A 14,949-nucleotide genomic window follows, 5' to 3' on the forward strand; every position below is an offset into this window, starting at 1 on the left:
CCAGCATCTTGTTCTAGAATTAACTAGAACCTTCTAAACCCCTGTGTCACTCTGTTCTTCTAAGCATTATGCTTTAATACCACTGCTTCCTGCCTGAGTGGACATTACACATGCAGCATCAACTGCCACATACACGCACACACACACACTTACCATGGCAACATAATCAAGATGCTACTGTCCAATGGTTGACATCTCCTCAAAATGGCACTGCCAATCACATCAAGTGTGCTTGTGCCTCTGAGGGGAGGTTTGGGGTTGTTTATTTTCAAGGATCTTTTTTTTTTTTTTGGTGGTCACATCATTATTATTTTCTTTAATATTCCTACTCGCGCCCCCTGGGGCTGGTCTCAGAGGAAATGAATCCCTCGCTCTTTGGTGGATGTCAGTCACCCCTCTCCCGCGCCCTGCATGCAGATTGTCTGCCAGGGGTTGCGATGCCTCGACATACCTTTGAAGATCAGCCCGGGCAGAATTAAGATGGAGGGAAAGGGAAGAGCTAGATGCTAATGATAGCAGTGCATGCTTCACCTCGCTGCAGCCAGGTTTGGGGTGGGATGCAACTCCGCATCCACCGCCACTCTTCTTTCAGAGGAGGAATGAGAGGAAGGCGGAGAGGAAAAAAAGAAAGAGGAAGAGAGAGTGAGAGATAGAAAGAGAGAGAGAGAGAGAGAGAGAGAAAGAAAAGGAGACAGGGAGAGGAGGAGGAGGGGGGGCAGGGCGAACAAAGCCCACTCGTTTCTTTTTGTTATGATAATCTAGCCTCTGCTCCCAGCGTGTACTGGAGAGAGGGCTACGGCATGATGGGCTGTTTAGCATTCCAGGGTGGGCGACAGACACCACCAGAACCGAGTTCCAGCACCCTCAGATCTGCAGCAGATTACAGGGCTGATGCAGTGCCACAGTGGGCTTATGTACGGAGAGATCACTTTGATTAGACTCAGTACGTCTCCTCACACCCACATTAGCAAAAAAAAAAAAAAAAAAAAGCATGTTGTACTAGCTCAGCTTATTAGCATGCACTATTACCTTAGTCTCACACCAAGACCCAAAGTATCCGCAGTATCCGCAATCACCACTATGACTGCTTACAACACTAGGGGCACTACGGGGCACTGTTATTAGTAGTAATCAGCTTGGTTTAATGGTCTATGAACGCGCTGTTACTCAGACACAGAAAGGAGCTCAGCCTACACGAGCGAAAAGCTGTTAACAAGCTTTACTGCCGCTCTCCGAGACATCAATGTAAGAATATTGGATGAGTTTACATACAAAGAAGGATGCTCGCTGTTAACCTGTTAGGCAGAGGCAGATTTACAGTCTATTTCTACATTTTCCCTTTTTCCCGATCGATAGGGGAGTCAGGCCTTTTTTTTTCTTCTTTTGCCCCGGCAAGAGAAACTCATTTTCTCCACATCAATACTACAGCCCCATAGTTCATTCCCTTTTATCCCGGCACTCAGTATTAGGGGCTGTTTTAATAGGACTAGCCTTAAGTTTTGGAGGCATGTTCCCAACAGGCGTGGGACTTTCAAGCTATTTTTGACTACGCAGGGATGGAGCACAGAGGTGTGTTCAGTGGGAGGTGGTGCTCCGCAGACCAAAGCCTGCCTCTGACCGCAGATGCCAAGGCAACCCCCGGGTCACACCACCCAAAAGTCACGCCGCCAAGGAGGGCGCTCGGCGAGCAAACTTGGCAAGGGTTTTCCATGTGCGATCCAAGGTGCTCACAGGAAAACACGGCCCTGGGCTATGAGATGTTTTTTGAGAGTGTATGTGTGTGTGTGTGTGTGTGTGTGTGTGTGTGTGTGTGTGTGTAGGTGTGTATGCGTGTGTGTGCATGTGTGTATGTATGTACAGTATATGTGTCTGTGTGGAGTGTTTTCAGACCAAAAGGAGGTTCACTGAGTAGATGTTAAATTAATCGAAAAAATGCTGGGAGTATGCAAGAGTTGCTTCCATAAATTTTGACGAGTTTCTTGTTCAGATGGATTCCTTCCCAGTGACACGGCTGCCCCTAATGCTGTTTGTGGAGGAGCCCTTTGTGGAGGGGTTGCACACACAGTCCTCACCAGAAGGCCATCATTATTCCCTTAATGAAGCTGAGAGACTTGTGTTTAATTTAGTCCAACCCACAGCACACACACCCCCCACCACCACACACACACACACACCACCACCACACACCCCCGCCCTCTCCAACTGGGCCTGCTGTTTCCTTAGCAGGCAAGGGGCACAGAGGAAACTCATTCCCATGTCGTCGCCATTATGGCTCTAGCCTGTCTCCATCCCCCCATAAGCTCCTCAGCTGCCCAACACTCAGTACAACCCCACCACCACCACCACCACCCCTCCAAACACACACACACACACACACACACGCCTCTCTTCCCAGCAGCTCCTCTGCTTCTGCGCCTGACCCCCAGGCAAACAGATGTCCCCTCAGCCCCTGCGAGCAGGACTGCAGCCTCCCCCCGAAGAAGATCTCTTTAATTATCCCCACTCTCTCCTCTCTAATAAAACATTAAGCCGCCTAATCGAATCTGATGCAGCTGACTGATACTCGCAGCGCAGGCGGCCCCTGCCAAATGCATGCGGACGGGCACACAGAGACAAACCCACACACACACACACACACACACACACACACACACACACACACACACACACACACACACACACACACACACACACACACACACACACACACACATACTGTATACACGCACACAGATGCTTGCAGAGACACAGCGGCCCTTGGATGTCCAAGCGGCCGGACCACATCAGTCGTGACGGGGGAGAATCAGACTCAACAAACACGTCGTTTTTCAGATAGGAGCCCGAGATTAGGGGCCATCGCTCACTTCAAACGCAAACCATCTGGATCGCCTCAATGGGCTCTTTCACAGCCTGACCCTCTTTCCATCAGTCACTCTGCAAACACTCAAACAGCACCCAGGGCCCCACGGGGGAGCATCTTCTCTTAGGGGTCGAGGTCCCATGGTCATCCCATGGCCAGCCACAACCACACCAACACACACACACACACACACACACACACACACACACAACCACCACCACCACCGCCACCCTACACACAATAAACAAAAGAAGGGGAAAAAATGTAATTGCCCTCTACCTCAAAATACTGTCAGCATACGATGGAGATTTGATTTATGGCGACCAGCAATCCTCCTCACCCCCTGAACACACACACACACACACACACACTCAGGAGCTGTGCCCATTGGATGAGCGCAGCACTGCTGGGCATGTGTTTTGTTTGAGTTTATCATCGCAGAGTGGTTTTGAAAAGAAAGGCACGCGCGGCGAGGCCTTGCTAGACTGACCTGGCAAATGTATTCTGCTCTCAATGACTGCTCTCAGACGAAATTCATGTAAAACGCCAGTAACTCCCGACGCTTTTAAAAGCCACATCTGATAGTAGATAATGACACAGATTTCAGAGCCATTATGGAAGGGGGCTATCAAATATTCCATTTCTCTTTTTTTGCATTTAGATTTGTATGGGGAGGGGGAGTCCATAGAGCCTGCTGTCCCTAGATGGCTCACACCACTCAGTATCTGTGGAACATACTAGAAGATAAGCAGAGAGTCAGCGGCGAATCAGAGGGGGTTAAAGGGGGAAGAGGAAAACATAAATCCTTATCAAAGGGAAATGTTGCTTGCCTGCGTCTCCCGAGAACACTCTGAAGCTTTTGAGAGAAAATGGAGTCCAAATTCCCAACAAATGCATAGTCCAAATGAAAAACAAATACAATAACACACCGACAAAAGCTGTGCACTTTTATGGTACAGTAGGTAAGGACACACATAGACATAAAATAATAATGGAAAAAAGTAACTCCTAATGTAGGTGAATCCCTTTTCCCATATTTTGTCTGAAAATGTAATATTTTATGCATTAACCAAGCGGAAACATGTTGAAACCCTCATAATTAACTTACTAAGTTTTATTGTGTGTGTGTGTGTGTGTGTGTGTGTGTGTGTGTGTGGTGTGTGTGTGTGTGTGTGTGTGTGTGTGTGTGTGTGTGTGTGTGTCACGTTGTGTGCAAACCTGGTTAAAATGTGAACCACAACACACATTTGGTCTCAATGCAATTTACAACAAGAAGAATGTCTTCTGAACCTATTAGTTTCATGTTGATAAAGCTCAAAGATAAATAGTAGAAAAAGAATCGGACGACGAAAGAGAAATGAGCAAGAGAGAGGAAAAAGAAGAAAAACCGAGTTCAACAGGCACACACATCAAAAACTTCTCAGTAATGGGCAGGCATTCACCCATTGGACCAACATCTTTCAATTTATTAACATGACAAAGGACACAATCATTTTGGATATGCCTGAATGCAATTTTCATTAACTTTGCAATGATTTATTAACAAAAGTGTCAGGAATGTAATAAAAGCAGCAGGACTCCACAAAATGCCAAAAATAATACAAAATAGAAAAAAAAAAAATTAAACCAAATAAAATAAATAATGAATCGGAAGAGAAGTAGTCACCAAATAAATTGTGAGAATACGCCTCGCAGCGTCAGGTCAACAGGGTTTCCTTCTTCGATCACAGACATCGCAGTGACTGAACTATGCAATTAACAAAAGAAAGCGCAGAAAAATGCTAATGTCTCATTTCAATGTAATTATAGCGGGCAAGGAGACGGAGAGCGGGCGTCACTGGTGTCAGTCCAAGTGAGGATCCGAGGAGCAAGCTCTCTCCGTCCCCTCTCCTCACACACACACCAACGCACACACACACACACTCACAGTAAAATAGAGAGAGAGAGAGAGGAGGAAAAATAACTCAAATTAAAATCTCACTTCATTAAGTACACATCATCAACCCCTCTGAAATGACTTCAGAAAACAGGAGAATGTCATCTGTTAACTATTTATTGTGTCATTGCGCTATGACTTGACATGTATTGGACTGCGAGCCTCTGGCTGCAAATAAGACACCTGTATCTTAGTTACTGCCAAGACTGCTCCTGCACACCATGACTCTCTCAAAAGTGGTTTTGCATGGACGATACTTCATATTGCTTTACGCAAAAAGTTGGCCAAAAGGACTGAAATGAACTTGAGAATGCTTGTGTGTGTGTTTGTATGTGTGTGTGTGTGTGTGTGTGTGTGTGTGTGTATGTGTGTGTGTCTGTATGTGAGTGAGAGAAAGAGAGAAAGAGAGAGAGAGGTAGAGCAAGAGACACAGCCCAATCATCTCCGCATTATTTCTCTCCTCAGTTACTTTGCACACAGTTAATGAGAGTTCCTTTCCAATGGAGTGCTTATTAAACGTCTGTGCAAATATTAGCCGAGCCTTCCTCCGCCGCTTCGCCCCAAATAGTACGAGCGCTATAGAGAGCCTAACTCATCTGAGAGCCGTTATAAAGAAAACAATGAAGACACAGATGGAGAGGATGAGATGGAGAGATATTACTGTCCATGACTAAGAGAGGAGGAGGAAAAGAGACAGAGAGGAGAGTTGGTGTGTGTGTGAGTGTGTGTGTGTGTGTGTGTGTGTGTGTGTTTGTTTCTGTGTGTGTGTGTGGGTTGGGGTTAGAAGTGATTTTTACTGGAAAAAAGGCCAGAAGTAGTGGCCAGTAGGCTACAGTACAGACGAGAAGGCACCCCCTTTTCACCACCAACATACTGGCAATTGAGGGTGACATATAATAAATACTATTTTAATAGCACGCAGAAAGAAACATATTTATGTTGTCATGCGTGGCCACTCATGCCCCTGTGTGCACGCGGAAAGAATTCTTTGTTTATCCTTGAATTCAATAAAAGCCTGTCTAGAGGCCTTTTGCCTATCACCAGGTGTAAAATGTTCATGTTTGTAGAACAGTGAGGGGCCAGGCCTCTGAGTAACTTCCCAGGAAAGGGGGTGGTTTTAATGAAAAGACAATAGAAGCTGACCAGACCTGGTGAAGGCCTAATCCTCATCCTCCCTTTCTATTGCATATTCAAACTGGGTTGGACCTAGAGGTCACTCCTTCTTTTGTTTGTAACATAAAGTTAGACTTGTTTCTGTATAGTCAGAGAATCTGGTGAAACACATGATGGGGTGACACAAACATGCCATCTCTCCCTTGAGGGGCCCTGGCCCCTCATTAAAAAGAATAAAAGCCTGGATCCTGATATTCCATCGTCCTGACTGAGTCTTAAAGAGAAATATGGTAGTAAAAAATATACTATCAACTCACACATACACACACACACACACACACACACACACACACAGTTTAACATCCGCAGAACCTCCGGTCTTACACATATGTCTGAAAGCGCTTAGAGAGAGAGAGGCAAGCTAAACGGAGAAAACTACATGGAAACCCACTTCTCACCCCTTTTCTAGCACTCTACTCCATCTCTAACACAATATTCTTTCTCTCTCTCTCTATCTCTCTCTCTCTCTCTCTCACACACACACACACACACACACACACACACACACACACACACACACAGAACAAGCTTGAAAATAGCAGTCAAGACAGGAGTTAAAATCCCCCCCCACACACACACACAAATAACAGCACACCCCACAGCAATGCACTCTCCAACCCCCTACAGCTCCTCTGTATCATTAAGATTTTATCAATTAATAATCCCAGCGACGTAATAAATAATAAACAGCACAGTAAGTAATCTTCAAAGATGTACAGTCCCTCCCAGGTGAGGGCTTTTTTTTTACAAGGGGGTGGAGGGGCGGCTGTGTGGGGGAATTATCGAGGCCACTTCATTACTCTTAGGGCTGGGCCTCCCTGTGATTAATAATACAAGACAAGCCAACCTCAAAGTGACCAAGCCATGCCCCCCTCTCTCTTTCCTCCTCCTCCTCTTCCTCCTCTCCCCGCAGCAGCACAGTCCCATGCATTGTTCTACTTTCAAACACCTCATGCCACCACGATCTGCTCACTCTTCCTCTGCTGTGTGGGCCAAGCCAGGCCAGGCTCAGAGTAAACAAGTAACCCGTCCAGGGCAACATGGAGAGAGAGAGAGAGGGAGAAGAGAAGAATAAGTCACTGACAATAAAATTGGCCCTGTTGTGAAGACTCTGTATTGCAATTAGTCTAACTGGTGACCTGTCCTGTATTGTCTATCTGTCGTCAGTGGTGTATTAGTGCCGATGCAGATATCCTATTCAAAAGCCTCTGTTACACAAATGGAAATGAGCAGTACAATTCCTCCTCACCCCCCAAGCATTAGCAGTGCATATCATGTCTTTAGCTGAAGAAAACCAGTCAATCCATCAAACATGCAGGTTTGTTGCCCATCTGTTCAGATTTACTGAGCCTGTCAGTCAACAACAAGCTGCCTGGGTGCTTGAGGTGCAAAAAAGTGGAAAAAAGTGACTTCTCTTGTCCTAAGAGTGAGAATCAATTACAAATGATGTTTTAATGTGCTCTGGGCGGAGAAAGAGGTAGCCACCAAGGCCCAGAAGAGCTGATCGCAGCAAGCAGTAATCTGATTAAGGGAAAATAAAACAGAGGCATGTTTTGGCTGCCTGATTTACCTGCCCTCCCCAGAGAAGAGGCATCAAAGGAGTTTTTAAACCTAGAACCGTTGAGAAAAATATGCATACACACACACACACACACACACACACACACACACACACACACACACACACATATAAAAGAAGAGGGACAGAGAGGTAAAGAGTTAGAGAGAGAGAGGGGAAGAGAGTGAGAGAGCGGGGGAAAGAAAGAGATGAAATAGCAAGAAAGCACAAGACATATATTTAAACACAGTCAACTTTTTAAGAGGCTTATTCTGGCAACACAGACTGATGAAGGAGTATCCTTTTTCCCCAAAAAGAGCCCATTTCAGGAAAAGAAAATAATCTCAACGCTCGCAATTTGCCCGGCCGTATAAATCAAGAGGCCTGACCACAAATAATTCAGTGGCGGGTGAATTTATATGTTTAATTACACTTCGCAGGTGCCAGGCTGGCTCTGCTCATTATGGTGAGATATATGAAACACGCTTAATAACGCGTAGACCAGCAGGACAAAAGGAAGACAAAGCAATTAGCTGGCCGTTATTTAATAGGGGCCGCCTCTGCGAGCACTTGCTGTCGGGCCTCAGGTTTCTCCAACCATTCTGTGACTAATTTCATTAATTTGCAACTCCACAAATAGAACATATAAAAGAAAAACAGTGAAAAAAATGAATGGAAAGGGGGGGGCAACATGGGCTACAAATCTTTATCTGAGTGGAAAAACATTACTGAATTACAGAAATACTGTGAGTGAGTGAGTGAGTGAATGAGTGAGTGAGTGAGAGAGCTGCTTCCTTGTCATTAATTAGCTTGACTCGTGCTTTTTGCTCATTGGTCGATTGAGTGAAGTACTGTTTGAAAACGGACACATGTACATGAGATAGCATGCTCTACGGGGAGATCCCATTGGCGGGGTTGGAGTATTAGTTTATCTGTGGCGCTGGCTGGCTCTTGGGGATCTGTTTATTCTGGGCCCTCATGTGTGTGTGTGTGTGTGTGTGTGTGTGTGTGAAGAGGCAGCCATGTTGGGCACACTCAGTCTGGGGTGCCACCTGAGAGGCGCGGGCACGGGCGAGCGCTGGGCACCTGCGTGCCAAGTCTTCGAGAGCCGACAGTGCCATTTTAGCTCTGGGCAGTGGAAGGCGATCAAAGTGGAGAGTGGTGCCAGGGTAGCGTGGCATGGGATTTAAAACCGCGGGGTCGTGGGAGTTCAACAGAGCGCAGCAAGTATGTTTCTGCAGTGAGCGGGAATGATATAAAGATGAGAGAGAATGAGAAAAAGAGAGAGAGAGAGAGAGAACCCAGTGTAAACACACAGCCTCTGTTCCTGGCTATTTCCAGCTCAGCTCTCAGCCACGGTCCAGCTGCCCCCTCTGTAGTCCCAGCCTGGGGATATTTAAACTCCCCCGCCTCAAAGCCAGGTCTCAGTGCTGCTCCGGACCCCCAGTGGAGCCTAAACCCTCAGCAAACACGGCCCACCACCACCAGCACCACCATCACCACCCACCATGCCTGGGTCCAGCTAACCTCCACTGCCCTGCTGTGTGTCCAGCCTGGGGGATATTTACCAGGCAGCCCCAGCCAGGTCCAGCCAACTATTACCACCGCCCCACCCACCCCTACACACACACACACACACACACACACACACACACACACACACACACACACACACACACACACACACCCAGCCTCGTACGAGTCGACCTCAGTCCCGCACCACCAGCGTTTGGCCAGCTGCTGTGGCGAGCCGACCCGTTTCGCTGTGTTGGACTTGGCCAGCTTGGGCCTGGCATGCATTCACTCTCACACACACACACCCACACACACACACACACACACACACACACACACACACACACACACACACACACACACACACACACACACACACACACACGGACCAGGGCACTGTGGGAACAGCTTGGAGAGGCTGGCTGAGCACTTGCCTGTCTCGTAGGAGCAGCAGCCGCGGGCGTGAGGGGAGCCTGCTGGACGAGCCGGACGTTTATCTAACAGGATGACATCGGCTCTCCGCACCTCTCAATCTGTTCTGGCACTCAGCACCAGGCCTCCCGGGCCTCAGGCCACACAAGCGCTGCTCGCTGCAGTGTCCACTGTCCACTGTCCACTGCTTCTAACTAAGCTAACTCAGCCCCATATCAATCCAAATGCAATAGAGCGGCACACGGTCAATTGTCTTTACTCAGATGTTCTTTCTGTAAATATTCTGCAAATATTCTGCATATGTGATTTGTGGAGAGGGGGGAATGAGATGTGTGTTAGTCCGTTCCATGCCAGATACTGATTTTATATACAGTAGCATTTTCCAGAGAAATGTAAGACCACATTAGAGTTGACGTAGCAATACGAAAAGAAAGGTTAAAACCCCAAACTGCAGATATATGGCACAGGGGAAATCTGCAGCAGAAATGTTTTGGAGATCAAATTCAATCCAGTGTGACCCATTATAACATCCCACTTGCAAATCACGTTGAAAGAGGAGAGTCAGACCAAAAAAACAGAGCCAAGCAAGCTAACCACACACACACATACTCTCTCCCCCCCCGCCCCGCCCCTGTGACCATCTCCATCCTCCAGTAGCCCCGTTCTCTCATCACTAGACTAAATCCAGCCCCTGATGCAGCCATTCCATCAAAGTAATTAGTTTCTGTGTGGCGAAGCCCCCTTTATAGAGACCAAATCAAATTTGCTTAATTTCAGAGAGGGCAAAAAAGCCCAGCCCTAATAGAAGCTAACAAGCTATGAATGTCAACAAGCGCGATCGATGGGGACAGAGAAGGCTTGGCGGAGCGACCGGAGCCACCTACCAGGGCCGTCCAAGTTCCGCTGGCCGTCCTCCAATCAGCTCTCTCTCAGCCTCGGCCCAGGTCTGCCACAGCGACACGTCCCAGTCAAATGACCGGTCCTCTGTAATACACACAAACAAACACACAAATGTGGACCTAGTCAGACAAAACAACACATGAAAACCAAAATGAACTGCATGCGTTACAGCATGTCTGACTAGGTGTTTTGTAGAGGATGCTGTCTCAATTGTTACACAGGAGTTGTTCAATTCTGTGTGAGCGTGTGTGAGATAGAGAGAGAGAGAGAGAGAGAGATTTTGAGTTCTCTGTAGGACTAAAACAGGATGGTGCCTGCAATAGGACACTGCTCAGTGCCACATACAGCAGGTAATAGCAAACAGGTAAGCAAACAGACAGGTAAGCAGGCATACAGGTAAGCAGACAGACAGGTCAGCAGGCACACAGGTAAGCAAACAGACAGGTAAGCAGGCATACAGGTAAGCAGAGAGACAGGTAAGCAGGCACACAGGTAAGCAGACAGAAAGGTAAGCAGGCATACAGGTAAGCAGAGAGACAGGTAAGCAGGCACACAGGTAAGCAGACAGACAGGTAAGCAGGCACACAGGTAAGCAGACAGACAGGTAAGCAAGCACACAGGAAAGTAGACAGACAGGGAAGCAGAGACACAGATAAGCAGGCACACAGGTAAGCAGACAGGCAGCACTGCAGGCTAGTGGAGTGGACTGAGGAGTAAGGGGTCACTCTATAATGAGTGGAGCCCAAACTCCTGAGGGAATACAGGAGCACTCCATCCCTCCAGCACCCCCTCACTCCCTACATGGCACCAAGAGAGCAAGGGAGTGAGGGAGTAAGGGAGCGAGCCAAGGGATGAGATACACAGAAAGGGATACAGACACAGGAGGGAAACCAAGTAGGATGGACAGCATTTTAGTTGGCAAGAGGGAACGGAGGAGCAGAAAGCTCACAGAGAAAGAAACAGATAAGATAGGAGTCAGAAGACTACTGAGACACCACAGAGAGAGAGAGAGAGAGAGAGAGATGGAGAGAGAGACAGAGAGAGACAGAGAGAGAGAGAGACAGAGAGAGAGAGAAAGATGGAGAGAGAGACAGAGAGAGAGAGAGAGAAAGAGAAAGATGAGAGAGAGAGAGAAAGATGGAGAGAGAGACAGAGAGAGAGAGAGAGAGAAAGAGAAAGATGGAGAGAGAGAGAGAGACAGAGAGAGAGAGAGAGAGAGAGAGAGAGAGAGAGAGAGAGAGAGAGCACATGGGGCCCAATCTCCACAGGTCTCTGATACACTCACACTGTGTGTGGTGAGCATCCAACACACTCTACCCTTTTTTCCCTTTCTCCTTTGCACTTAATTACGCACACAGTGCCCTTGAAAGAGGTGACTGCGAGACAGTGACATGTTCATCTCAGAGTGCCACCCAGGCCATCCGCCCCAAAACGTGCAAATCAGACAGGACACCATCCAGCAATTCCCTCAGCATGCAGTAACAAACACCCATAATAACAAGCAAATTGGGCCCAATCTTCAGTGGAATCTTCACAGAGCTCTCTGTGATTAATATGGATATCACTAATTACCTATTGGCCGCAATTGTACACACTTGAACTGCTCCGATAAGAGGTGTTAAAAGGTGCAAAGAAACACACACACACACACACACACACACACACACACACACACACACACACACACACACACACACACTTGGATGTCAGCATCTTGTTCATGTGTGAGGTGGATCACAATAGACCCTAATGAGGATCCAGGTTGTGCTGGCGAGCCATTTGCATGCCCGCGTGTGAACCGTGTGTGTGTTGTATAAATATAGAAGCTGACGTGGCGTTTGTGCCCACGCTGGGCTGCTGTGGCAGTGCCCTGCCGGAGGAAAGGTCGGCCGCTGATTAAAGGAGATCAGTAGAGCAGGTAAGGGCAGGACTGCAGGGATGGGGCAGAGTGTGTGTGTGTGTGTGTGTGTGTGTGCATGTGCGCGCATGTGTGTGTGCGTGTTAGGGTGGGGTTGGACAAAAGCTCAGCTCAATTCCCAGTCCCAATTTGTTTTTAATCAGGGCATCAACCCCCCCCCTCCCCTCCCCACAGTCTCCCCCAGCTACCCCCCCCCATCCCCCGGCCCCTCCCCACTGGTGCCCCTGAGCCCAACAGTTGATTCCTGAGGGGGGCGCTCTCTCTCCTCTGACCCACTTACACTCATCTGGGTCAGCCTCTGAACCAACCCCCCCTCACACATGTTATGCATGTCACTGAGAGAGCACATCCAAACAAACATACGCACGCACACACACACACACACACACACATTCAAACACATTTTCACCGCAGACACATAAACTCCTAAACTCTCAGATATATGCAAGGCTAGGTCTGAAGACCATCCATTGAAATCAACTCTCAACCACGCCCTCTCACTAGGTGTGAATTTTAACCGCATGTTCTACGCCTCGTTCAGACACAGCACATTTACATAATGTCCGGAGGAAATACTAGGGGGGGAGTAGTAGAACAACCAGCTAAATTCGGCTAACTTCCAAATGACCGGTTATGTCGTTCAGATATACGGCCCCACCGTTTAACATCGGCAGAACCTCCGGTCTTACACGCATGTCTGAAAGCGCTTATAAACTCCTAAACTCTCAGATATGCAAGGCTAGGTCTGAAGACCATCCATTGAGATCAACTCTGAACCACCCATTGAGCCATCTTTCAAGTCCCTTTAGTGGCTCTGTTGACATCCAAAATCTCACCACAAACTGAATTCACTCCATAATTCCGAGTGAACTGAGAGAAGAGAAGAGAAGGCTGCATCGATTAAAACAGAGGCCCAGCTGCGGGTTAGTACGCAGGACAAAGAAAGAAAGAAAGAAAGAAGAGAAAGAAAAAGGAAGAAAGAAAGAAAGAAAGAAATGAGAAAAAGAAAGAAAGAAGAGAAAGAAAAAGGAAGAAAGAAAGAAAGAAAGAAAGAAAGAAATGAGAAAAAGAAAGAAAGAAGAGCAAGAAAAAGAAAGAACTTGTGCTCTACAAAGTTGAAATAGCTAAGTCCCAGAGAGGCTCAGGATGTGGACCTGTGCTGTCAGGAGCCCAGAGTGCAGCAGCAGCAGCAGCAGGAGCAGCAGGCACCGGGGTCCACAAGAACACGGCGAGGTTTTAAAGGGCACAGGGGAAGTGATTAACTCACTCACTCCCTGCTCTCCCTCCCTCTCTCCATCTTTCCCTTCTGCTCTCCATGCATCCCAAAATAAAACAACATTAATAATAATAATAAAAAACAAACAAACAAACAAAAATACTTTTTTTTCATGATTTGTGGCGTTTCAGTTAGAGGTCCAAGAGTGCAAAAGTAGTTGTTTGATTTCTCTCTCTCTCTCTCTCTCTCTGTTTTACTTATTTATTTTTTTGCACTTCCACCTCTCCCCTCCTCCTCCCCTTCCTCCTCCTCCTCTAGTGTCCTGATGAGGTGGGGTGAGAAGAAGAGCAACACAGGTACGACACGTTTGTCCTCTGCCCTCAGGCCTTCCAACTCTCTCTCCTCTCTGCACTGCGCCCTTCACGGGGAGCCGAGTGCATGCTGTGTGTGTGTGTGTGTGTGTGTGTGTGTGTGTGTGTGAGTGTGAGCAAGAGTGTGTTTCGGGGGTTGGCGGGAAGCTCGTCGGGGGCCCGGCTGGAGCCTGTTTCGAGAGTGTGTGTGTGTGTGTGTGTGTGCGGCCGCCGGCTACTATGTTCAAACTGCCGTGATATTGAAGCAAAGAGGCCCAAGGAGCACAGGGGTTTGAGGGATCCATAACGGGGGTATTGATCAAGGTTAGCAGCGCAGCAGAGAAAGAGAGAGAGAGAGAGAGAGAGAGAGAGAGACAGAGAGAGAGAGAGAGAGAGAGAGAGAGAGAGAGAGAGCCGCATCCTTAGCTGGACGGCTGGCTCCGGGGTATCCAGCGTTTTAGACTGGGCTAGGTGTCTGTCTGCGGGAAGGGAGAGGAGAGGGATAGGATGGGAAGGAATGGGATTCCACCATCTGAGCTAACAAGGAAACCTCATGGGCAGACTGAAGCTCTGAGGACAGCGAGAGAAACTGTGTGCGTGTGTGCATTTGTGTGTGTGTGTGTGTGTGTGTGTGTGTGTGTATGTATTCATGAAGCATGAGAGAGAGCGAGAGAGTGAACACACTTTAACTCACTTGTACACACTCACTCACAGCCATCTTTACTCAACATTTCTTTGCATATTTGGCTCAGACCTGACAAGCAAGGATCCTCATTATCAAAGAGACCTCAGCATTAGGTGAGAAGGTGAGAGAACTAGCCTCTTTGTCTCGAATGTCTCCACGGCCTGCAGGCATACTTACTGCTCAGGCACTGGGAACAGCTCTACGTTACACGTCTCATTGGAAGCACCTAGGCAGGTTTGAAGTGACCTCTTATGTCGGCGTGAGTTTTAAAAGGTAGGCTGGGAGGATTTACACTCCATTTCATGGAGGACGGGGGACTCTTGAAAGTTTTTCATGCGCTGTGTTAAAACGGGAACCCGCGGCCAAAGTCCGCCCGTCTGCAGTTCCATTCAAAGCCGTGTGTGCA

At 47.8% G+C, this 14,949-nt stretch overlaps 1 long non-coding RNA gene across 4 annotated transcripts in view; it reads right to left on the reverse strand.

Annotated features, from left to right (window-relative positions):
* LOC125311702 overlaps positions 1 to 14,949 on the reverse strand; it is a 179,144-nt gene that overhangs the window by 138,709 nt on the left and 25,486 nt on the right. For all 4 annotated transcript variants that reach the window (XR_007196513.1, XR_007196512.1, XR_007196515.1 and 1 more), the window contains exon 3: positions 10,359 to 10,458. This is a non-coding gene — a long non-coding RNA (uncharacterized LOC125311702). The remainder of the gene's footprint in view (positions 1 to 10,358; positions 10,459 to 14,949) is intronic.

The sequence above is a fragment of the Alosa alosa genome, chromosome 18 (genome assembly GCF_017589495.1).
Source record: "Alosa alosa isolate M-15738 ecotype Scorff River chromosome 18, AALO_Geno_1.1, whole genome shotgun sequence".
NCBI classification, from domain to species: Eukaryota; Metazoa; Chordata; class Actinopteri; order Clupeiformes; family Clupeidae; genus Alosa; species Alosa alosa.